Here is a 24,573-nt window from a genome sequence, read left to right as displayed (position 1 = left end):
AATACTGTATTTAATTCCTGTAAAGATTTTTTAAATAGTTGTAACATGCTTACTTTTAGTTTAGTGACTGGCTTCTATTTGGCTAATAGGAAATTACTCTAAAGTCAGAGAAGCTATTGTTGTGGGGTTGTTTTGGTTTTTTTTTCCTAATTCCTCCAAAACTCAAAATGTAACCTTTTATTATATTGTGTTACTAGTTTTAACTATAGTTATTATTCTCAGAAATGCCTAGCCCTTCCTAATAATTAGTAGCATCATAAACACTCTCTATATAGTTTATTATTGATATCCATTATCTTGTCAGATCCTCATTAACAACTCTGGTCAGATGTGATTTCACAAAAGAAATCCAGTTAGAGAGAGGTTAAGCCACCTCCTCAATATCATCCTAATACCAACTGCCTGCAAACAGCCCAGTGCTCTAATGCCCTTTGTAGAGAGCTCTAGCATAACTTAAAAAAATTTAACACATGGATTTCAAATCCTAAGGAAGAAAGATAATTTTATGTGTGCATGTGGTGGGGCAACTGGATAGCCCAGTCAGCAGAAAATATTAAGTCAGCATTTATCTAATACACTAAAATAAATGCCCCATCATTTTTTAAAAACTCAGATACACCAATTACTTAGTCTAAGTGAGATAAATATTTATCCAATCAGAGAAGTCAAAAGGTCTCTCCAACACGACATCAAAAGTAGAAATGTCTGATAGAGGAGCACCTGGGTGACTTAGTCAGTTGAATGTCCAAGTCTTGATTTCAACTCAGGTCATGATCTCAGGGCATTGGGATCAGCGTGGAGTCTGCTCGTCCCTCTCCCTCTGTTCCTCCCCTGCTTACACTCACTCACTCTCTCTCTCTCAAATAAATAAAATCTTAAAAAAAAAAAAAAAAAAGGAATTGTTTGCTAGATTTGAGTCCATGAAAATCTATAACTTCTCTATCAAAAGACATTAAATATTCAGGCAAACAAGGTGAAAAAAAATTTGTACCATCTCTGACAAAAAGTTACCGTCCTATATATTTATAGTTTCTTTAAATATCAAAAACATACACATCAATAATAAAATGGACAAAAGGCATGACAAGGCAATCTAAAAAAAAATATTCTCAAGTATGAAAACAAATTTTTAAGTCTAGATAGTAAAATGTAGATTACCATTTTTTACTAGCAGATTGGCAAATTTTAAAACATTATAATACCCACAAATTGATTAGATGTGATGAAACAAGCATTCTCATTTAGAAATATAAACAGCATGTCAGCTTTGGAAAGCAACTGCATCTGTACTTTGACCCAGCAGTTCTACGTCTAGGAATTTCTTCTAAACAAATAACAATGATATATAAGATTTAGCTACAACGATCTTCATCATAAGGCTGTTTAAAATGACTAACAAGGGCAGCCCGGTGGCTCAGCAGTTTAGCACCGGCTTTAGCCCAGGGTGTGGTCCTGGAGATCTGGGATCGAGTCCCACGTCAGGCTCCCTGCATGGAATGGAGCCTGCTTCTCCCTCTGCCTGTGTCTGTGTGTGTTGTGTGTGTCTCTTTCTGTCTCTCATGAATAAATAAATTAAATCTTAAAAAAAAAATGACTAACAAGGGGCACCTGGGTGGCTCAGGTCATGATCCCAGAGTTCTGGGATCAAGCCCCCAAGTCAGGCCCTCTACTCAGAGGGAAGTCTGTCTCTCCTTCTTCCTCTCCCCGCTGCCACCACCCCCTTTCCCCAGGCCCCATTCTTGCTCAAGTACACACACACTCTCTCATAAGTAAAAATCTAAAAAACAAATAAAGTAAAATAACAAAAACAATCGTAAATGTTCATCCAGGAACACAGAATCGTGGTGAAGCCATCCAACAGAATTCTACTCAAAACACACACACACATATACATACATGTACATATGTGTGTGTATGATTACTGGAAGATGGAATGATATTCACAATGCACTAATGAAGGAAAGGTTATAAAATATCATGCAGTATACAATGACCATTTATGATGATAATACACACAAAAGATTGAGAAGATATTCATTAAAATATTAACAATGGTTATGAGATTTTTATTTTTTTATTTTTTATTTTTTGGTTATGAGATTTTTAAATTTTCTTAATTCTAAATATTCAAAAAACAGAAACAACTTTTACAAAAAGCAATGAACATAACTCCTTAAAAAAATAAAGAGCTTCCAAAGAAGGGAGACAGTAGCCAGTACTATTTTATGTGCAGAACAAATGGCTGTCTCCCCAGACGCACCTGGTGCCTCAGGCACATAATACACCCAATCATTCCACCCTCACATCCCAAGACAGGGACAAGAACAGATAAAGATAGGCACAATACCTGGTCTCACACCCCACTGTAACTCGTGTCCCAGGATCTGGCTTGGAAAACACTGGATTTTTAACAGCCCAGGGCCACTTAGGAAAAACAGGAAGGGATCTCCTTCAGGTGTAGGATACCCTCCACATTAACAAGATGGCAACTCAAAAAAGATATGGAGGGAGGGGTATGAACTATCTGCAATGCAAACATAAAAATAAAAATAAATGCATACCAATGTAAGCAGAATAGTACAAACCCCATGGAGAGCAATTTACCAGATTAATAAAAATTATAAATGCACTTATCATTTAATCCAATAATACCATCTGGGAATTTGCCCAATCTTGTACATAAGAGGAAGAACTGTTGGCAATAGCAAAAATGTGGGGAACAAACAAATGTCCATGAATATGGGGATTGGTTAAGTAAACATGGTACATTCACAGTGGAAGACTCTGGAGCTCTAATACATACATACACACACACACACACACACACACACTTGCATGCATGCATATGAACGAGTAAATATTCTATGCCCTGATAATAAGGAAAGTGAGAGGGATATGCTGTAAAATGAAAAAAAAAAAAGCAAAGTACAGAACAGTAGAGAGTATCTTTGCACAAAAATAGAGAAGAAAAACATATACTTGTATTAATTATATCTGAACACAAGAAATTAATAAAAGGAGGATACTTAAGTAGGCAGGGAAGGAAGCTGACAGGGACAAGGACGAGACAGGAGCAAGCCTTCTCAATTTGCACCTTGTTATATTGGTTGGCTTTGTGAACCATGTAAATATAGCGCCCATGCCAAACAAAATATCAACACTACCACCAATATCAATAACAATAATAACGTTCAAAAGGCTTGCCAAGAAAGACTGGGTAAGAGGGAGATTCACCACCCACAGAGAATCACTGGAGCTGAGCAATCTATCACATGGAAACTATCTTCCACTTCCCTGGAAGGAGAGAGGAAACCATTTACAGCCCACCTACACAGGCTATGTTTTCTATATACATGTCATCTCATTTAATATTCAAATTAATCCTCATAGGTATAACCAGCCCCATTTCTCCAAATAAGCAAGTTATGGTAAATAAGTAAATGGCAAGGCATTGAGTAACTTGCCCAACGTCAGAGAGCTATGATTGGAATTCAAGCTCTTCCCTGCTGAAGTTCTCAAAGGAAAATATTTAAGATCTCAGTAAAAATAAAAATCCTCCAAGTCAGCCTTTCACCCATAACCGTATTTCCTTCCACAATGTTTCCTCTAACGTTCTACTTTCTAGGTTTTGAGAATAAGTGTGTGTTAAATAAAGCAAACATTCTACACTAACAAGAGGATGTTCTATATTTTCCACTTACTGAGCACCAAAATAGTTAATTATGGATAATGTCATCAGATGCATTTTTCCTTCACTGGGGATGAACTATGGAAATGCACGCAAAATCTCCAAATAACCTCAGAGGAACTATAAACCATCTTTTGCAATATGATCAAAATAATGCTTATCACAGAGGAAGGAGGAAAGAAAGAACAACAGCTATTGGGCACTTATATATACCAGTCACCATTCTAAGTGCTTTAAATATTAGGACTCCCTTAATTCTCAGCAACTCTAGGAGGTAGGTATTACTATTATCTCAGTTTTATAGATGAGTAAATAGAGACAGAGAAATTAAATAACTTGCCCACAGAGAACGTCCTAACTCTACTGTCCACACTATTCCCCACAGAGCACTTCCAGTCCGTGGCAACTGCAGATGAACCAGAGGACAGCCTTCTCTAGCAAATCAGTGAATGATTTATAATCCTACATATTTAACTGTATATGTTCTCTTATTCCAAGAGAAGGGGGCTTCAATGGACTGCCAAATTGATCAAAGAGATTAAAAAAGATTTATATAAGCCCTAATTTTCCAGGTTTGGACTCCAGTCCAAGCAAGAGATAAAAGTGAAAGAAAGACAGTAGGAGTGGAGATGGAAAGGCAAAGAGAGAGAAGAGCAAGAGCTGTGCTCTTACTCAAGTCTGTATCAGTAAGTGTTAAGTGAAAGTGAGTCCGTGATCAAATATAGCTGGAAAATAGTTAACTGAGTAATATTTAATAGTTTCTTCACTGTGAGACTTCCTAAGACTTTAGTATGTTTACATGTTGGTCCCCCCGAAGAAAAGGATAAACTAAGCAACATGCAATTCCCAAACTTAATCTGACCCTGAAATTCGTTATTCACAGGACATCTTCAGAACAAACATTCTCAAAAAGCACTGGACTGAAAGGATGTTTAACAGTTAAAAACTGGTCAAGCTTGGTGGCCAAAACTCTATGACAGACGAGTCAAAAAACCAAGTGTCCATCAACAGATGAATAAACAAAATGTGGTATATGCATTCAAAGGAAGACTAACTCAGTTTGAAAAAGGAAGGAAATTCTGATACATGCTATAACATGGATGAATCTTAAGGACATTATGCTAAGTGAACTAAGTCAATTACAAAAGGATAAATACTGTAGTAAGGGAGTTCCAGGCAGGTTGCCCTAAAATGTGCCACTCTAGCATATTGATTATTTTGAATTAAAGTTACTTAAGAAATGGCCAGTACAGCAGGAAATAAATTCCCCATGAGAAGGGTACCCTCCTTGCAACCTACAGGGTAGAAAAAGCATCCTTACGGTTAGAAATAGGAGATTCAGGGTGGAGGCGGCTATATAAACATGACTTGTTACTTCTTGTAACTTCTTGTTACTTCTTGTTACTTGTTCTTCATTAATTTGCTACCCCAAGCCCAAACTTTTTGTCTTACCAATTCTTCACAAATTTATTGTTTAAGGTAAAAAAAAAAAAGGTATAAAAAGCTGCCTTGCTTTGGTCACTTCTTTGAGTCTATTTTTACAAGCTCCCATATGTATAAAATTAAATTTGTTTTTCTCCTGTTGATCTGATGCCAATTTAATTATTAGACCAACCAAAGAAGCTACAAGAAAGGGAAAATTTTCCACTTCTACAGTATGCATCCACTCATATGAGGTCCCTAGAGGAGTCATAGAAACAGAAAGGAGAATGGTGGCTGCCAGGGGCTGGAAGAAGGGGAGAATGGGGGGGAGGGGGGTGCATTTAGTTAGGAATATATTTTCAGTCTTGCAAGATGAAGAGAGTTCTGTAGACAAGTTGCACGACAATGTGAATGTACTTAATACTAGTGAACTGTAACTTAAAAACGGTTAAGATGGCAAATTTAATGGTGTGTATTTTACCACAATTAAAAATAATTTTTTTAAAACTGCCAGTTCAAGATGTTATGGTAGGCATTATTTTTATCTGTCTAGAAACCTCTCACCTCATTTGGTTCTGTTAGGACTATAGTTCAGTATCCTGCCTGACCCCCAACCATGACCTAGGGTTGACCAACCACTGTCTACCTATGGGACCAAAAGGTGACCTAAAAGACCTTCAGGGAGATTTGATGAGTAGAAGCCAAAATTATATCATCTTGGGGCAGCCAGTTGTTCTCTTTCAAGCCACTTGGAGAAAACCTTACTGTGGCAAGAAATGAGACTAATGAAGAGAAACAGAAACAATGACTCCTAATGAAGGGATTATGCCTTGACATCACTGAAGTTCACGGATTCTCTTCCTTCCTCCTCTTAGGTGGTTGTAGGTACCTGGGCCAATAAACCCCACTATCTTTTTTGTTTAAATCACCAGGAGAGAACACAGAAATCTAAAAGAAAAACAACCACACTGAGCTATATAGGTCCTTGAGTAAGAATTTTCTCTCCATAGCTCCATTTGCAATTTTATCTGCAAAATCACATATCTTTAGAAGAACAGTAGTATGATTTTATGAGTACAATTTCAAATTTAACATAGTATTTCCAGTTGGTAAATACATCAGTCACTATGTCAGGCCAGAATGCTATCACATTTACGAAGAAAAGTAATTTTTTAAAAAATCATTAAATCTACACTAGATAATGTATAGGAGAGACACACAAACCATGAAAGACATATAGCTAGACCAATTTAGAAATATAAATGTTCCTAAATTACCTGAAGCATAACACAGAAAAGAGTGCTTAAATTATGACCCTAAAGCGGAGGCTTTTGATGGAACATACTAGCACTGAAGTCAAAGAACAGGAAGGTGATAAACAGATAAGATCTCTCATCTGTGCTTAAAGAACTTCACCCTTTATCAGGTCTTCAACTCAATGCTCCATTAACTACAGGTTCCCTTGGTTTGGTTTTTACCAATTACTGACACAGTTTAATTTTATCAAACACAAATCTGATCAAAAAACGTTAGGACTACTGAGGTATAATGACTCTTTTCTATGAACCAGGAGGCATGAAGTAAGGAGCAAATAAAGAGAAAAGAAATAATGTGGCAAGCATGGCGCTAGCTCGGCAGACTCTGACTTATGCAAAGAGGCTATCTAAAAAGCTTGGTGGGAGTTAATGTCAAACCAGTTTCACATCTAGAATCTGAAAAGCTCACAGCATAAGGCTGCACAGAGGTGCCTGAAGCAAAAAATCCTGAAAGTATACTGTGCTCCCCAGGGAGTGCAGTTATAAGCTTGTTGTCACAAGTCTCTGCAAAGATAAACTAGCCTTGCTGATTTCATTGAAGCAGACCTGACCAATAAAGTAACTTCAAAACACTGAGAATACTATCCATGTGAAATCTTTATAACCACTAACCAAAAGATTCACCCTTTGAAATTGCTTTTGGGTATCTATCTTTGTCATAAAAGGTTAGCAGCCAGTAGTTTAATCATAAGGGGGGGAAAAAAGACGACCCTATTTTACTTGGAAGAGTTTGAAGGTTCACTGCAACACACCTGGTAAACACAAAATGATAAAGCTTGTCTCTTCCACAGGATTATCTTCCAGCAGCTTAAAATGGCTTCCACCTCACACCTTCAGGGTAAATCTTGGAATCTGGCAGCCCAGAATGCTTATGATACTGTCTAACCATTAGACAAGATCTAACCATTTAGAAACACTGCTCAGACAACCAAAGTCCCCAAAACCGTATACTCAGCAAAGAACCTAGAGAACTCGCTGTTCTAGAACACCCAATTGGATAAATTTAAGATGTTTCCATTAAAGAACATAAATCACAGCATAAATAAGTATCCAAAATCTTAAAATGTGGAAAAAAAATCCAGAAAACACTATCATTTATAGTCTAAGGAAATAATCAGAAAATTCCACAAAAATGGAGGCACAATGATGGTTTACAGAGGAAAAACAATGTATGTTCTTCTTTAGAGGATTAAATAAATGAACTTTTATTCATCCATACTAAGGAAAACTATATACCATAAAAACTTTTATCACCCTAACCAAAATTTATTACCACATGGAGATAAAATTGTGAGGAATCATTTGGTGGGAAAAAAAAAACAGGTTACAAATTAGCATTATGTTCTATGATCTCCTTGAATTTTTTTTTTTTTTTTGAAGATTTTTATTTATTTCAGAGAGAGAGGCACAGAGACAGAAAAGCAAGCTCCATGCAGGGAGCCCGATGTGGGACTTGATCACACCCTAGGCCGAAGGCAGGCACTAAACCGCTGAGCCACTCAGGGATCCCCGAATTTTTTAAATTTATTTATCTATTATGCATGAAACAAAATGAAATAATAAAGGCTAAAATATTAACAAAAATGTTTATCTGAGTGATAGATCTTGGAATTTTTATTTATTTCTCAATTTTCCTAAAATTCAAGTACAGTATTGTTTAACTTCTTTAAAATGATAAATAAAATTTTAAAAAAAGAATCCACGAGCTACAGCAAGTTTCAAATGACTGCCTAGGAAGCAACAGTATTAGGCTTACAAGCTCACTTCTTTGAAAAATAGATAAAAGAATGAATAGCTAATAGTATTCTGTATGAAACTATATTTGTTGAATATAGGCTAGATAAATTATCTGAAATTCCAAAATAACTCTTTAGAGAAACTAAAAAAGCAAGTGCCTAGTGTCTATAGAAACTAAACATAACACAGATCAGTAAGACCACAGAATATGTATCTTTCTTGTATAAAATCAAATGGTTTCAATTATTTTGAATTTGTAGGCTGTAACTCTTTAAGGACTAAAGAAAAAGGCTGGGAAAGGTTTAAAAATGTTTCTCTCCTCCGAGGTCCAAGTCAAGGTGAGCACTTTCTTACTTTGAGGCCCCAGGCTTCAGCCATAAATACCCTGACTCAATTACTTCCTGAGGCCTCAGTTCCACAGTAAGAATATGGTGAGAGCTAGCCTCACTGCAAGAACAAGACAAGGGCAGGTCATTCTGACCCAGTTATGTGATCAAGGCCTTGACTGTGACCCGAAGGCAACAGGCATAAAGACCAAGCCTCTAGGAGGCTCTGCCGACCCAAGTGGCAAAAGCAGAGCCAGGCCCCAGCTGGACTTGAGCAGATTGCACGGGTGGGGGGGGGGGGGGGGGCGGCGTCACAGGCTGTGCCATTCCCCTAAACCAGTCAAGAACAGTCAAGTGCAGCCCTGTGGCATGGTGGGAGAGTACAGTACTTGGGTCTAGTTCATAATCACTTCACCTGTCTCGATCTTAGCTGTCTTAAGTTTTAAATGAAAGTTTTAGAGAGCATCTTTTTATTTTTAATGAGCTCTCACTACTTTGTTTTTGCTGTCCTAATATGAACTGTTATCTCCATTAAGGTCTAATAGGCTGGGGATGCTTTGTAAAGTGTCTTTTCTCGGGCAGCCTGGGTGGCTCAGCAGTTTAGCGCTGCCTTCAGCCCAGGATATGATCCTGGAGACCTGGGGTCGAATCCCAGGTCAGGCTCACTGCATGGAGCCTGCTTCTCCCTCTGCCTGTGTCTCTGCTTCTCTTTCTCTCTCTTTCTCTCTCTCATGAGTGAATAAATATTTTTTTTAAACTGTCTTTTCTAACAAAAGGAGCAGCATAAAAAAGAAATGCCAGTCGAAATGATCAAATAGGTCTTTCACAACATAATCCCAGAGTTAGCATTTTAAGATTAGCATTCACGTGTTCAATACTACTTACTGACCATCTATCTGCCTGACAGCAGGCACAGGGCTGAAATAGGACTAAAGGATAATCAAGAGGGACTTGGTCCATAACCTCTTAACTTCCAGTGAGGCAAGAGCCAAAGAGAGGAGCTTTATCTCTTCTCCCACAAGACACTGCTCTTCACAATGTCTGATGTCCAATGGCTGGATCCTACATAATCCCAATTTCTCTTAAATAATCTTTAAATCTTCTACCCACAAATACGTGTATCTGAAATTTCCCCACAGCTATTTCACCAAATGGTCATTTAGTTTCTTAATTTCTACATGTAAATACCTTCTGTATCATTTCATCACTCAATCACAAATCCAGCACAGCGCTATTTTTTGTTTGTTTCTTTGTTTTTTGGTTTTGTTTTGTTTTTGAGTAGGTTCCAAGCCCAGCATGGAATCTAAGGTGGGGCTTGAACTTAAAATCCTTAGATCAAGACCTGAGCTGAGATCAAGAGTCACACACTTAACTGACTGTGCCACCCATGTGCCCCAAAGCTGTATTTTAAAAAATGCACTAAAGTGCTGGCCTGCAGAGGTCTTGGGCAAGTCATATGATGCTCTGATTCTTAGTGTTCTCTGTTATAAAACTGGGGAAGTATCCCTGGGTGAATTCGATTTCTTCTCTTAGAATTATTATAATAATTTCTGATCATTGTGTGCTACAAACCTTTAAACAACCCCAACTAGAAAACGTCTATAACCTTAGAACCCAGTATGTTGGGGTTCACAGCAGACTTGTCTCCACGATTCTTTAAAACCATTAGACCTATCACTTCTAACCTGAGAAAAGTAAACAAGACTCCAAGCCAAGAAAGAACTTGTTTGACTGCTTTCCTTGCCCCTCTCAATTATCAAAGTAATAGTCTCTTAAGTGTCTGGCTCCCAAATACCTTTAAATGTCTCAGTTCAGCCTAGCATAAGCAGTATTTTCATCTGATTGGTAATTATGTGGCAATATTCCTCTTTCAATGTTGCCTGACTCTTACTGCATTGATTTTTTTTTAATTGAACTATATCGAGCATACAGAAAAGTATAAAAAAACATTGATTTTTAAAGAGGACTAAATAGGTCTCTTCATAGAGTTCCTAGTATGTGCCAAACACAATGGTGGTAGTTGGGATACAAAGGTCAGCCACAGATGAGAACAGATAGCTAAGCAAATAAGTGCAATAATGTGCATAAATTCCAGAATGTTCAGGTGTGACATACAAGCCTTTCAGGTATATCAATGCAGGTAACACACTTGAACAAATACACTGGTACTCTCTAGTTTATGCAAGGTTTTGCCTTTTTAAAAATTCATTCCCAGTTTGTCTGAAATTTAAAGCAGTGTCTCCCAACACTCACTGCTATAAATGTGGTTAGGTTTCCAAGCCAACCCACAAAAGACCAATTTAAGACATATAGTATCTGAAACAATATACATCTACCCCTGCAAAAAGAGAAAACATTCTTTCAGTCAAAGAGAACTATGAGTGACCTTGTCATCTTGAAAGCTGGAGCTGAAGTTTAAGCAGAGTGTTAAGTTAATAAGGGGTGCAGGGATCCCTGGGTGGCGCAGTGGTTTGGCGCTTGCCTTTGGCCCGGGGCGCGATCCTGGAGACCGGGGATCGAATCCCACATCAGGCTCCCGGTGCATGGAGCCTGCTTCTCCCTCTGCCTGTGTCTCTGCCTCTCTCTCTCTGTGACTATCATAAATAAATAAAAATTAAAAAAAAAAAAATAAGGGGTGCAGATGGGAGTGGTGAAGAGGTGCCTGTTGGCTTTAAGGCAACTAATCTCAGGAATTCTGAGACCAAAGACCAGGTAGACCTCGTTTCTATCAAATCCAGGTTCTTTCACTTAAAAACTGGGTGCCTTTAAACATGTGATTCGATCATGATGAGTCTCGATGTACCAATGTGGATGGCACTGAGTAAGCATTCAGTACACAATAAAGTAGTTTATACTTTTTTTTATTTGCTTGAGACTACATGGCTCTCATCTTTCTTTGTATAAAAGTAGCCTTAAGGGATCCCTGGGTGGCGCAGTGGTTTGGCGCTTGCCTTTGGCCCAGGGCGCGATCCTGGAGACCTGGGATCGAATCCCACATCGGGCTCCCGGTGCATGGAGCCTGCTTCTCCCTCTGCCTATGTCTCTGCATCTCTCTCTCTCTCTCTCTGTGACTATCATAAAAAAAAAATAAAATAAAATAAAAAAATAAAAGTAGCCTTAACACATAGCTGGTTTATCATTCAGAATGATAAAATGTTAGAAAATGTTCAGTTTCCACATAAAACCAAACCAGATTTTTTTTAAGTATCTAGACAAGAAATACACAACGGAAAGGACTGCTGAGAGTATATGAGAAAAGGATGGCTTGAATTAAAGTAACTAAGAAGGCACTGAAGACAGAGGGAAAAGATAGACTTGTAAAAAAGAGGATCCTCCTGATAAGAGAAGATGTGAGAGGGAATTACAAGGAATTTCCAGTGACTTATGTGCTGTCTACACAATGCGAGGAAGACAGAGAAACCATAAATAATAGTAGTGGCAAGCCCTGATGGGGTGCTGGTACATACGCACACACATGCATGTGCACGCATGCTCATGTAATCCTTACAACCTGAAAAGTAGGTGCTATTATTATCCTCATTTTACAGAAGAGGAAACCAAGACTCAAAAAGGTTGAATAACTTGCCCAGGATCACTCAGCTAATGAAATAAATCAGAATTCAAACTCACAGACTCTATAGTTCCAGATTTGGAAGTCTAAGCCCCTACCTTATACTGATGCTTTTGTAGCAACTGGAAGCCAGCTATTTGCATAAGGGGGTTTCTTGCATCAGAAGTTCATAACTTGAGTAATATCTATCAGCAATAAAGTTCCCACTTACAAACATGTAAACGTTACATAATCATTTACAGATTCCCTGGCAATTTTCAGTTTCTGGGGTGGGAGTGAATAACTGCCATTTATTGAATGTTGGCTGAATCCCAGGCACTCTCTGAAGCTATTCCATATATTCTACCTCATTTAACCCTCACAAAACCACCTTTTTGATAGGCACTATTAAATTCATCTTCAAGCTGAGAAAAATTGAGGATCAATTATGAGCACAAAGTCACAGAGCCAGCAAGTGGCAAAGGACAGCCTCAGACCCAGCTCTTCCTGGTTCCAAGTCCAGGCTGCTTTTCACAGCACCTCTAGTATACTCAGATCCAAGCACTGTAAACATGGGGCATGTTATATAATAACCAGGTAATAAAATGTGTAGCAGTAAACCAAGTTTGATTTACACTGTCAAAAATATTTCACAAGAAAAATACTGAACTCTGTTTAGGACAGCTAAATGAACTGAGTCACCTGTTTCACCCCCATCCTCCCACAAAAAACAATCCTTTCAGATCCTCTTTATTAAAACTTAACATCTAACAATACCAAATACAGGTGCACGAGGCACTTCTCTGAGAACCAAAAATTGCTTCAGAAGCATTATACTATAAAACAGGATAGAAACAAGCTTCGTAGGTTTAAATGCCAATGTCAGCCAAAAAACAAACAAAAGAACAAAAACAAAATAAAGAGGCAAGAGAAAAGACAGGAGATAGGGTTTAAGTTATACCTCAGTAAAGCTGGGAGTAGGGGAGAAAGAGTAGATAGGACATGTTTTTGTTTTTAATCCCAGAGAGCTTTAAATTTGAATTTCAGGTCTGCCATTTATTAGCTTTGTTTGCTCATTTGGAAAATGATGCTGTTAAGATCCAAATCCCTGGCTATTAAAAGATAAAATACCAAATGTAATGCATGTACAACAACTGGCACATAGAAGTTTATTAATCTTGAGTCTCATCCTCTTGCTGCCTTCCCTTCCTATTCGCAAAAATGTGCTACACACCACAAGCCTGGGAGACATGACCTGCCCCAAGCACAAGTTAACCAAAAGATTACAAGATACTTACAAAGCACCTTTCTCATTTTCCACCAAACCCATGTCATGTTTCCCATATTTCCCCAGAGCCTTCTTACTTATTTCTTCTGAGATATTTATCTCTCCTACCATGTTGGTGTCACCTCAGGATAGGTAACTAAGAGGCTAGTGTTTATTATTTATATTTCTATCACCAAAAAAGTTGAGCTAAAACCTATATAAAAGATACATACAACAGAAGAACCACTCATTAAAACAAGAACATAATACATGTGACAAACGATCTGGTGGGAGACTGAGGCAGGAAGACTACTGTAAGAAAAGTGGACAGCAATCTAAAACAAGCAAATAACAGCCCTGAACTGTCTGGCAAGGAAATGTTATAAATTAAAGAGCACTCATTTCTCTTTCCTATAAAAAGAAACATCTCAATTCTTGAAGAGGAACATCAGTAATTTGCCTGAACTTATTTATCTAAGCTATTGACAGGATCAAGAATACAACCAAAGTCTTCCAAAATACCTAATCTTTCACAAAACTGTGTCTCTTTATAGAAGACGCTAAGATTTAATTTGGCCCAATTCCCATCAGCAAAACATTCCCAGCTAGACTGTCTACAAATTGTATATATCTATACAGGACTTAGCACTTATTCAATGGACCTACTGTGAAAGGCGGTATTACAGTGAATGAGACTGTTCCTGGGCTCAAGGACCTTGGGATTGCATAGGGGAAGCCGGCTTACAAAAGAACTGAGGCATAAGGTGGAACACAATGCCCTATAAAAGAGGACTGCATACCACCGCCGAAGCACTACATGTATACACACCTCTTACTGGAGAGAGGAGGGGAGGGATCAGGGACATTTGAAAGTGACTTGAAAGGTACAGGATTTTGGCAGATGGAGAGCACAAGACATGGGCAAAGTGCATTAAAAAAAGAATGCAGAAAAACAGAAAAAATGTTTAAGGCCTGAGTGCAAAACAGTAAATAACCTATTTTGACACAGTGCAGAAGCGAAGAAATGGGAGAAGCTGAAAAGTTGAGATCTTATCACAAGGAGCCTTGAAAGCCACACTAAGGTGGCATTTCGACTGTTTTCTGTATGCAACAGGGACTGACAAAGGCTTATGGCCAGGCAATTCTATGACCTGAATCCAGCTGCAAGACCGTTCATTGTCTGTACGGAGGGCTGGAGGCAGAGAGACTACATGAGAAACTGCCAGGTCACCCAGGTAGAAGAAAGAGAGCTCAGAGACAGAGAGATAGTGAACAAGCAGAGGTGCAAATACTGGCAGGGAGCACTATGAGCACTGGGCCAACTGCTGTGAGCTGGAGAGGAAGGAAAGGGGAGAAGTCAAGACAAGTCTAAGACAGGGGTCAGCAACTTTGGCCCATGTACCAAATCTGGCCTGCCACCTGTTTTGTACAGCTAAGAAGCTGTACAAATTTTTATGTTTTTAAGTGGTTGGGGAAAAAATAATATTTTGTGATGAGTGAAAATTCAAATTTCAGGGTCCATATATAAAATTTTATTGGAACACAGCCACTCTCATTGGTTTCTATATTGTCTACATTTGCTTTAATTCTACAGGAGGATCGTGTAGTTGTGACAGAGGCAGCCTGGCCCTCAAAGCTGAAAATATTTACTGTCTTTTCCTTCGTGGAAAAAGTTTTATGACTGCTGGTCTAAGAGGTTTTGAGGGTGGTGAACAGAGATGGCATTAAGAGGAACAGAGAAATTCTCCACGGGTTTGGTGGGATCAGAAAGAGAGATACCAATTCTGAAACAGTTAAAGGGGGTGGGGGGTGTCAATAAGAAATCCAGGTAAGGGAGCCCAGCATGAAATGGAAAGACCATTTCCCCTTGGGGCCCAGGCATCTGCTCCCCCTGCCTGGTACACTCTTCCTCCAAATCACCACATGATCTGGCTCCGATTCATTATTCAGGCCTGACTCCAATGTCACTGCCCAGGAGGAAGTACCTCTCCCAACCATTTCAGCATTCTCTCTTCTCATTACCTTATTTTCTTTATTGCACTTATCACTGCCCAAAATTATCTTACTTAATGACAGGTTTCACATCTTAGAATGCTGACTCTTTAAGGAGCCTCTTGTTTCCTAGAGCATCCCCAATGCTTTGAATCATGCCTAACATGGCTCGATAATTGGAGCTCAGGTGAAAACAAGTTTTAGGAACAAATGAGACTTGCCATTTGCAGCAGCTTGGGGAAAAAGGAGAGAGAAGAGAGCAAAGTCACAGAAAGGTACCATGTTTCAGAAGCCAGACAGCAGTGGGGCTGTGGAACATCTTTCAGGAAGAGAGTGTTTAATAGCATCAAATGTTTTAGATATTAAGAGTAGAAAAAAGTTACCACATGTGATAGCAAGAAGCTCACCGGTGACCTCAAAGAAGAAGGCCCAAGAGCGTGGAGTGGTAGTCAGATTGCAAAGAGTTAAAGAATGAGTGAATGGGAGGAAGGTATTAAGCAGAGAGTGGGCAGAGAAAGGAGAGGTGCTCCCAGGGCAGTAGCAAGGGCAGGGTGGTGGGATCCTTCTTTCTTTTTTTCATACAATGATTCAAGTCCCATTATCTTACTGCCCTGTTCTAAAGCCTTCAATTTCCCCTCCTATAAGGCCCAAGGTAATATGGCCCATAAGGCCCTGCTTGATCAGGTTCCTGCCTGCCTCACCAGCCTGTATCTTTGTCCTCTCTGCTCCAGCTGCAATGTTGGTTCCACCCCAGGTCCTTTGCACATGCTGTTTCCTTTGGCCAGAAAAAAAAAAACTGCTTCTTCTTAGCTTAGCTAACTCTTTCACGCTTCAGATTTCAATATTAAAAAAAAAAAAAAGAAAAAGAAAAAAGATGTACCACAGAGACTCCCTCTTCGTACTGCCTTCAACCTCCAGAGCAAACTAAGACATCTCTCCTGGTAGTTACCATAATCATAACAAATAGTCATAAAATTGTTGAATTATTGTTTTTCCCACTAGCAAGGATCAGGTCTTGTCCTCATATAATACATGATTTACAGATAATTGTTAAATAAAGGAATAAGCATGAAAACATGAAAGCATTTTTATCTCAGCCAGTTTGTGTATCTCCCGTAGCCTACTTCCTAAATGCACATCAAGGGGGCTTACAATTTACATTCCAGCCAGTTGGCTTTCTCTATCCTCCCCCTTCTCCTTCTAACCAACCTGGGCAAATGGTCATTCTAAACAAGTGAAAAGATGGGATTCTTCAGAGATAACACCATATATCAAATGATTTTTTCCAATTAGAAAACTAATACATGGTTATTAGCAGATCTGCCTATTTTTGCAGAATGGCTTTAACTGAACACAACAAAAACAAAAACAGCCAGAATATTAAATTTAGGCATTGCGCATCTAACTTCTTTAATTCTGTTTTGTGAATCTGCTCTAAAATGGGTCTGCAGGTATACAACAAAAGATTCATTGCATCTCTTTATTATGTAATTATACAAATCACATCTGTGTGCCTCCCTGCATGTGATCTTGTTAAATAACAAAATTTTTCACTGGGAAAATATACATTTGGCAGATTGTTTTCTTCTTGATTTTTTTAACTTTGTCTTTTCTCTTACCATAAATAAAAGATTTTAAACTCTACTAATTGAAAAAAATTGCTATGAATTACAGCCTTGCTACAGCTTGAGCAAATTAACTGTGTAAATAAGTCTGCAGATATAATCGCGCTTAATTGAATGAACTGTTGTCAGTTCTAATAGCTGTAAGCCCTTTAAATCACTATTAAAAACAAGAGTTGCATTAATTACAAATTGTTCTTACCTATTTCCACCTGATACATACATTCAAACATAGCTGAGTTACCCAACGTATTTGAATATGATAAACCTAAAATTTTATTTTAAATACCTACAGGTCAGCTTACTCATCATTTGAACTGGACTTCCCTTCCACAAATACAAATTAGGGAGTTTTACAGTTTTATCCTTCTCAAATGGAAAGAAAAGGAAAAAATGCAGCTAACTTCTTTGCTATCAAAGAACATGGGATAAAAAGAGCACCTTTCCAACCACCTGACACTGTTGTTCTTGAGACTATAAATGCATCATAAACATCACTGAGAAGGAACTAAAGGCATATTTAAAATATGAACAGGAGGAAGGGCCAACTTTCTGTACAATTTATATTTTGAGCGAACTTTGCTTTTGGAAAGCACACATATGGAAATAGAAACTGATAAAACAGTATTCAGGAGAAACTGAACACATATTTCAGAGTTCCTTTAAACTCTTATAATTGCTTAAATAACAAAACTCCCTAACGCATCATCTGACTTAGAAGATTTTTAACTTCCACACAACTCTGAGGACACCATTTTACAAACGGGTATGCCTGTGTTTCTGCCACTTCCTAAGTAAACTGAATTAGTGAAAGCAACACAGAACCTTTATACGGACTTTCCCAGAAAGTCTAATACATTCCTACCAAATTATATACCTTGCATGATCTTTAAAGTTAAATTAAAGGCATCTTTGTGTCTCATTTTTCCCTAAAAATACAGCAGAACCTAATGTATTATCACCTTTGGTGCTGTCTACATAATAAACTCCTCTAGATTTGAGAAACTAAGTGCCTAAACTTTTTTAATTTAACCATTTCTAATTGTAGCCTTTCTGATACAGAATGTATCAGTTACTGTTTTATATTTAGTGGATCACACTTTCCTACCATCTTAAAGCATTCTGTATACAATTTGAGCTCTTTGTTTTTAACCCAAAGTACATTCACCAATAAAAATTAAAATAATCAAGCCAACAAATTTTTAGCTTATACCATGTGCCTGGCACCATTCCAAAATCCCCAGGCATAGTCATTCAATCCTCAAAACAGTCTTATAGGTCAGTACCATCTTCAATTTTATTGATAAGTAAACACACTGAAGTTGCCCACATTATCCCAGCTAAGATCAAAACAAGTAGCCTGCCTCCTGTGTCTCCAAAAATACAGATTATGAAAAACAAGGCTAAAACATAGGTTTCCTACCTCAAGGTGTAAACAAGTTAACCTGATTTAGTCTTTCCCAGCTGGGTTCAAGTTAGTCTGGCCTTTTTCACAGAGAGCCACAGCTCCTCCTCCTAGCCTGCAGAGGCAGTCTCCTCTCACTCCTAAGTAACCCTTTCCCAGAAGAGTTAAAGCAAACTCCTGTGAGCAAAGATTCATCACTGGCTTCTCATTCTGCAGAAAACCTCTTATTGAGCTTGTCCTGTTGCAATCCTGACAGCATCTTCTTACTCCACCCCTATCCATCACTTGTACACCTCCCAACAGCCCAACCCTAAAGCTCCCCTTTTCTGCTAGAGACCAGACCTATCTATCTCGCCCTTTCCATTAGGCTCCACAACTCGACCTCTTCTTAATGGCTTGGTCATCATTAGCAACGCCAATTACCATATTGTGTTGTAACGGGGACAGGGGACAACTCCAACTCGCTAGGATTACAATGGCATTTGCCCCTCCACTAAATGGCACCACCCAGACTATTTCACTTTTTTAAGTTATGGTTCTGCTTTTCATTCTGCTTCTCTCTCACTTCCAAAATAAAAATTAACACTGCTTGTCTCAGAGAATATGCCTTCTTGTATTCATCCTCTTAACAACAAATATCGTTTATGTTTGTTAATCTCCTCTTGACTTGAAAACCACTTAGGTTGACTGTCAACAAACGCTTTATAAATTACAAGCAAATCAAAATAGGTTTTCCTCCACTACAAGGAAAGCACATATGGATTCCATGACTTCTACAGTGGCTCTAAACATTTCCTGCTTCCTAGCAATCTTCTGGATAGTTGATAGGTGGTGAGTAAGTAAGATATTTTCTGTGATGTGGGGAGAGGAAAAGATAACAGTCAACTAAAGCTGACCCTTTCAGTGTTCCACAGTTGTTCCACTTGCTAATGATGTTAGTGCTTGAACTCAAGAACTATGAATGGTTCCCCATTCATTCAACACAGGCCACAGTCCCTGACCTCACACTGCTCAGACTTGTGGACAGAGTCTCAGTCTTCACAATCTGGCCCCATCCTGCATGCCCAGCTTCACCTCCTGCTGCTGCCTCCCAGTTTTCTACTCTAATCAGAGTGGCTGCCTCCTAATTTGTCACCCACACTATGTACCTGCCCACCTTTGTGCCTCTGTTTATGCTCTCTCTGCTTCAGTTCCCTTCCCACCCCTAGACAAGAGAACTCCTACTCACTCAAGGCCCAATTTTAGTGAAACCTCTTCAAAAACAGCAGCGGGCAGGGCTTCCAGCAAGGTTTAGCTTTCCTCGGGTCCCAGCAATCTTAGTTCCAACCTCTACTATAGCATCACCCACACTGTGTTACAGTTTACATACAGCAGGCTTATTTCATATAAATTATCTTATCCATCTGCCAGAAATTGGTAGGTACTGAAGAGATGTTTGTTTCTACAGGTAATTAATCTGTTAACATTAAAAAATGGGGGACTTCTCAGTCCTCAGACTTTAAAGGAGTGCCATGAAGGTTCCTAGGAAACAATCTACATTCACAAAGTAGGACTGACTCTTCTGCATGTGTAAAATCTACAACTGAGAAACCCTGAATGAACAGTTCCAAAGTTCTTCCACCTGACTGTAAATTCTGTAAGGACAAGGATTTTTGCATGTTTTGTTCTGCTTATTCACTCCCTGAGATTCATAGCAGGAACTCAACAAGTATTTAACTGAACGAATAAAGGAATGAACAAAGTGTTGAGTGAATATTACTGCTAAGTAAACTCAGTTACCACAGATTAAAAATATCCCAACAAAGATCAGCTCTGTCTTTTGGCTAGAGTAGACTTAAAGAAATTTTCATTTTTTTCTTCTAAAGCAGGTCTTGCCTCAGGACTGGGCAATTTATTCACAGAGCACCAAGGAAAAATGTGTGCCCAGTGCCAGCTGCTAAGAATCACAGATCATAAAACCTTAGAAGTAAACATATCATGGAAATGAACTTAATGTTTTATGCTTTCTTGTTGCCTCAAACAGCCAAAAAAAACTGGTGCACTTCAGAGGGAAGAATTCTCATAGGAAGTAGTTTCCTGCCCCTGAAACCCGCTCATTTCAACATGGCAGCTGTTTAAAAGCGCATGTTACCATAGGGTTTTTGAGACAGGAAGCAATAGTGGCACACCTAGCTGAGTACAGGGGAGAGCAAGAGGTAGAGAGGAAACAACATGCCGAATGAGAACATGGCTTGGAGGTTAGCCCACAAAGTATAAAAACAATGAACCAATCTCTCTAATGATATTTCTCCTATGATATACCTGTACATGGTAATTATCAAAAAAGAGAAAATGAAAGGCACAGAAACAAATAATACCTTCTCTGGTCACCAGCTGCTCCCCCTTTTCCCATCATTATCTCTTCTTCCAATTTTAAGGACTCATAGAAAAGAAATAGGTAAGAACTTGATTGTCTTTAAACAGGAAAGGGAGTACACCATGGATGACTTTTCTACTTTCCTCGATTTTCTGATTTTTCTACTGTGAGTGTTCCCTCTTGTTATACTGAGAAAATAATTCTTATGTTTAAAGAAACTGTAGAGCTGAAAAGTTTATGTTCTAATAAGAAAACTACATAAGTCTTTTACCCCCAAAAAATAGTAACAAAGAACTCAATAATACCAAACCATCCAATCTTTTCACTCAATAACCTTGACCTCTTTGCTCCTCAACTACTGGTATATCTAACAGTTTATTTATTTAAAATATCATGTTTTCGGGACGCCTGGGTGGCTCAGCAGTTGAGCGTCTGTCTTTGGCCCAGAGCCTGATCCTGGAGTCCCGGGATGGAGTCCCACCATCGGGCTCCTTGCATGGAGCCTGCTTCTCCCTCTGCCTGTGTCTCTGCTTCTCTGTCTCTCTTGTGAATAAATAAATAAAATCTTAAAAAATATCATTTTTATGATATTTTATATATATATATACTTTGTCACTGAGTTAATTAACCAATTCCTCAATTTTTCCTAATGTGGAAATGAACAAGAAAAATTTCCTTGTACAAATATTCACATCTCAGATGATAAATTTTCTAAAAGTATATTATCTCATTAGAACAAATTTAGGAAATACATAATAAAAATATATACAATATGTGTGTGTTTAGGGAGAGAAACACTTAAAGGAGTTAGAAAACACAGATCTTGGTCTCTGCTAATAAACCTTATTAACTCAGTTATACATTAGCGTTTCTTCTATAGAAGTGAATATAAATCTACACATGTCCTCAGTACTTGCTTCAGCTGGGTCTCTGTCCAAATATATATATGACCTAAAGCTATTCAGAAGAAGCTGATTGATAACTTTAAAACAGTACTACAATTTGTGGTCTGCACTTGAAACCACTAGTGTTTGTGAACTCAGAATGTAAACTGACAGACCTAACAATCTGACTTAAAAGCACTCAATTTAAGTTTCTTCATGCCGTTTAATCTGAGTGTCTGTTCTTGCAAAAGCACCTCCACTCTCAAAACTCCTTATTTTTACTATCTCTTTAACAAATGCCTGAGTTAAAAAAATTTTTGCAACCTAATTCACCTTATTACCTTAATCTGTAAAGGGTGGATACCAAATGACCAGAAAGATAATCACAAGTAGAGCATTAACCAAACTGATAGTAAGACTGCTTAAATCATAGCAAATTGAAATGTAGTTATCTTTTGTAAAATGTTTGAATTATTTTATCTATATATGTATAATTTATTTATCCTCCTTCTATCATCACTTCCCAATGGTTATAATTAGCATACTGTGGAATGGAAAATCAATGTGGAGTGTCACAATTCTCAGATTTAAAAATAAACTTTTGCATCTATTTAGGAAAATTAAGATACAGTGAAAGTGCTTAGTAAATATGATATGTAGAATTAAGAAGAGGATGTAAAAAAAAAGAAGAAGAAGAGGATGTGATTGCTCCTATTCATCATGTCCACAATCGTTAGGTATGATTGATTATTTACGCCTTTAAACTGGACCTATATATACACAGGACACAATTTCTCCATAATACACAGCACATTGTTCCCCAAGTGTCTGGTATCCTCATTGTCTCCATTAACCTTCACCACAAAGTACAAAAGAACACATTGATCCTTCAGCGAGAATGATTCCCTGGTCGTAGGAAACATCAGAGTCACCAAAAGCAAAAGCGAGAAACAGCACAAAATGGGGTTTTGGAAAGGGAGCTGAACAGATATTTAATCAATATAAAATGCTCGTCTTAAAAAAAGATTTTGCACTGTGTAAACGCCCATCCGTTTGAATCCTTTTCTTAAAAATCTGCCAACAAAGAACTCCATGATCATATCGAATTGTTCCTGCATTCTACTCATCGCTTTCCTACCTGAAAGAAGCAAGGACAATCTTAACACCACTGTGAACTCCTGCCACTGAGAGAAAAACCCTATGACTCGTGTTAAAAAAAAAAAAAAAAAAAAAAAAGTTAATAGCATGTATTCAACCGGGGGCAGAAGACAGCTCACAGCCACATATGAAAAGAAGTGGCAGGGTCCTCTTCCGAACCGGCACACAGGAATTCACAGAGAACATACAATCGTTTTTAAAAGGCGAACACCTAAATAAATAAATAAATAAATAATAATAATAATAATAAAAGGCGAACACCTGCCAATCTGGTCTCCCTAAAGAAGTCCCTTGGTAGACAGGTATCCAAGGAGCAGGCACCCCTGGAACCTTGGGATGTGACTGTGTGTGGGGGGGGGGGGGGGGGGGTACCAGCCCTGCTACAGCGATGTCTCCCTTGGATGCTTGGCGACCACGTTCAGAGGGGGTCTGAAGAGTAAGACAGAAGGGAAGGCCAGAGACCGGCCCCGTTTTCAGGCCCATTACAGCAGGGCTCGCACTTCCCCCGGGGGGGGGGCTCTCGCTCTCACCGTACCTCTTCCCGGGCCCTCCCGCCCGGGGTGCATCTCTCGCCCTTCTCGCGGGCTGTCGAGGGCCAGGGGTCTCGGAAGAGCCTAAAAGGGGAGGGGGCGTTTCCTGAGTCCGCAAACGCGCCCCCCCCGTCTTAGCCCCAAACACGGCCCCACATCCCAGAAACTTTCCCTCGCTGAGCTCGCAAAGGAGGAAAACGACGAAGCCCCTCAGCCTCGGTGTGGAGGCCGGAGAGGAAACCTCCCCCCCGCCCCCCGCCCCCTCCGACCACGGCAGTTCAGCCCGAGAGCGGGCGGTCAAGTTCTCGGGGCACGAGCGAGGCCCGTCAGACCTCAAGCCCGCGCCTGCATCTCAGGGTGGTATAAACAGGATGTCAGCGCGCTCCAGGCTTGTTTATGAGAACTTGACGTGCGCTCTGGGGGGAGGGGGCGGCGAGCCCAGACCTTCCCTCCGCCACCCCGGCGTGCGGCCTCCGCCCCCCGCCGCCCGCCGCCCCGCCGCCCCGCCGCCCGCCGCCCAGCAGCCGGCCGGCTCCGCTCGGCTGGAAATCCCCCGCGTCCCCGCCCGCGCCCACACGCCTCCGCCCCCGCCCCCCGGGCCAGCGCCGCGCTCGCCGAGCGCCGGGGGTGCGCCGCGGGGCGAGCCGGGGAGCACGGCCGCGCCGCCCGCCGGCGCCGGACTCCGCGCCCCCCTCGGCCGGCCGCGGCCGCCTCCCCTCCGTGACACTCACCACTTCCGCGTGCGCCCGGGCCGGGCAGCGGCGCTCCGGGTCGCCGCGCAGCTCCGGCCGCCCGCCCGCCCGCTCGGCAGCCAGCCCCGCAGGGCCCCGGCGTTGCGCGCGCCCGCGGGCTGAGGAGGGGGCGCGGGACCGGCGACCGGGGCTGGGGCTGGGGCGCGGGCCCGCGCGGTCTGCGGCTGCTGGCTACTCCGCCGCCGCCGCGGCCTGCGCTCCGCGACGCTCCCGCCCCGCCCCGCCCCGCCGCTGGCTCCGCCCCCAGGCCGGGGCCGGCCCCGCCCCGCGTGACGTCACGAGCGGCGGTCCAGGAAAGAGGGGGCGGCGGCGGCCGCGGTGGAGGCTCGAGCTCTGCAGCCGCGCGGCGACCCGCGCCCCCGAGCTGCCCCCTCTCCGTCCGCAGCTGGCTTCGCTCCTTCACTCCCTTTTTTTTTTTTTTTTTTTTTTTTTTTTTTTTTTTTTTTTTACCGTGTTTTCTGCAAACACCATTCTAGAAACGAGAGGTCGGCCCGGGCAGATAGTAAAACTGCCGTCTGGTTTGGGCTACAGGTGGACCCCCGCCACAGGTTCCCGCGCCGGGATGCCC

At 40.4% G+C, this 24,573-nt stretch overlaps 1 protein-coding gene across 2 annotated transcripts in view; it reads right to left on the bottom strand.

The window, feature by feature from the left end:
* JAK1 (Janus kinase 1) overlaps positions 1-24,212 on the bottom strand; it is a 125,819-nt gene extending 101,607 nt beyond the window's left edge. The window contains exon 1 of one of the 2 annotated variants that reach the window (XM_041769964.1): positions 23,985-24,212. The gene's annotated coding sequence lies outside the window, so the exon portion shown is untranslated. Of the gene's footprint in view, positions 1-2,347; positions 2,491-23,984 lie in introns of those variants that run through there. The other variant, XM_041769965.1, reaches the window with a different exon arrangement.
* Positions 24,213-24,573: the final 361 nt, after the last annotated feature.

This window comes from Vulpes lagopus, chromosome 10 (assembly GCF_018345385.1).
Source record: "Vulpes lagopus strain Blue_001 chromosome 10, ASM1834538v1, whole genome shotgun sequence".
NCBI lineage: Eukaryota > Metazoa > Chordata > Mammalia > Carnivora > Canidae > Vulpes > Vulpes lagopus.
Note: the sequence above shows the minus strand (reverse complement) of the source record. Positions and strands in the feature narration are given on the sequence as shown.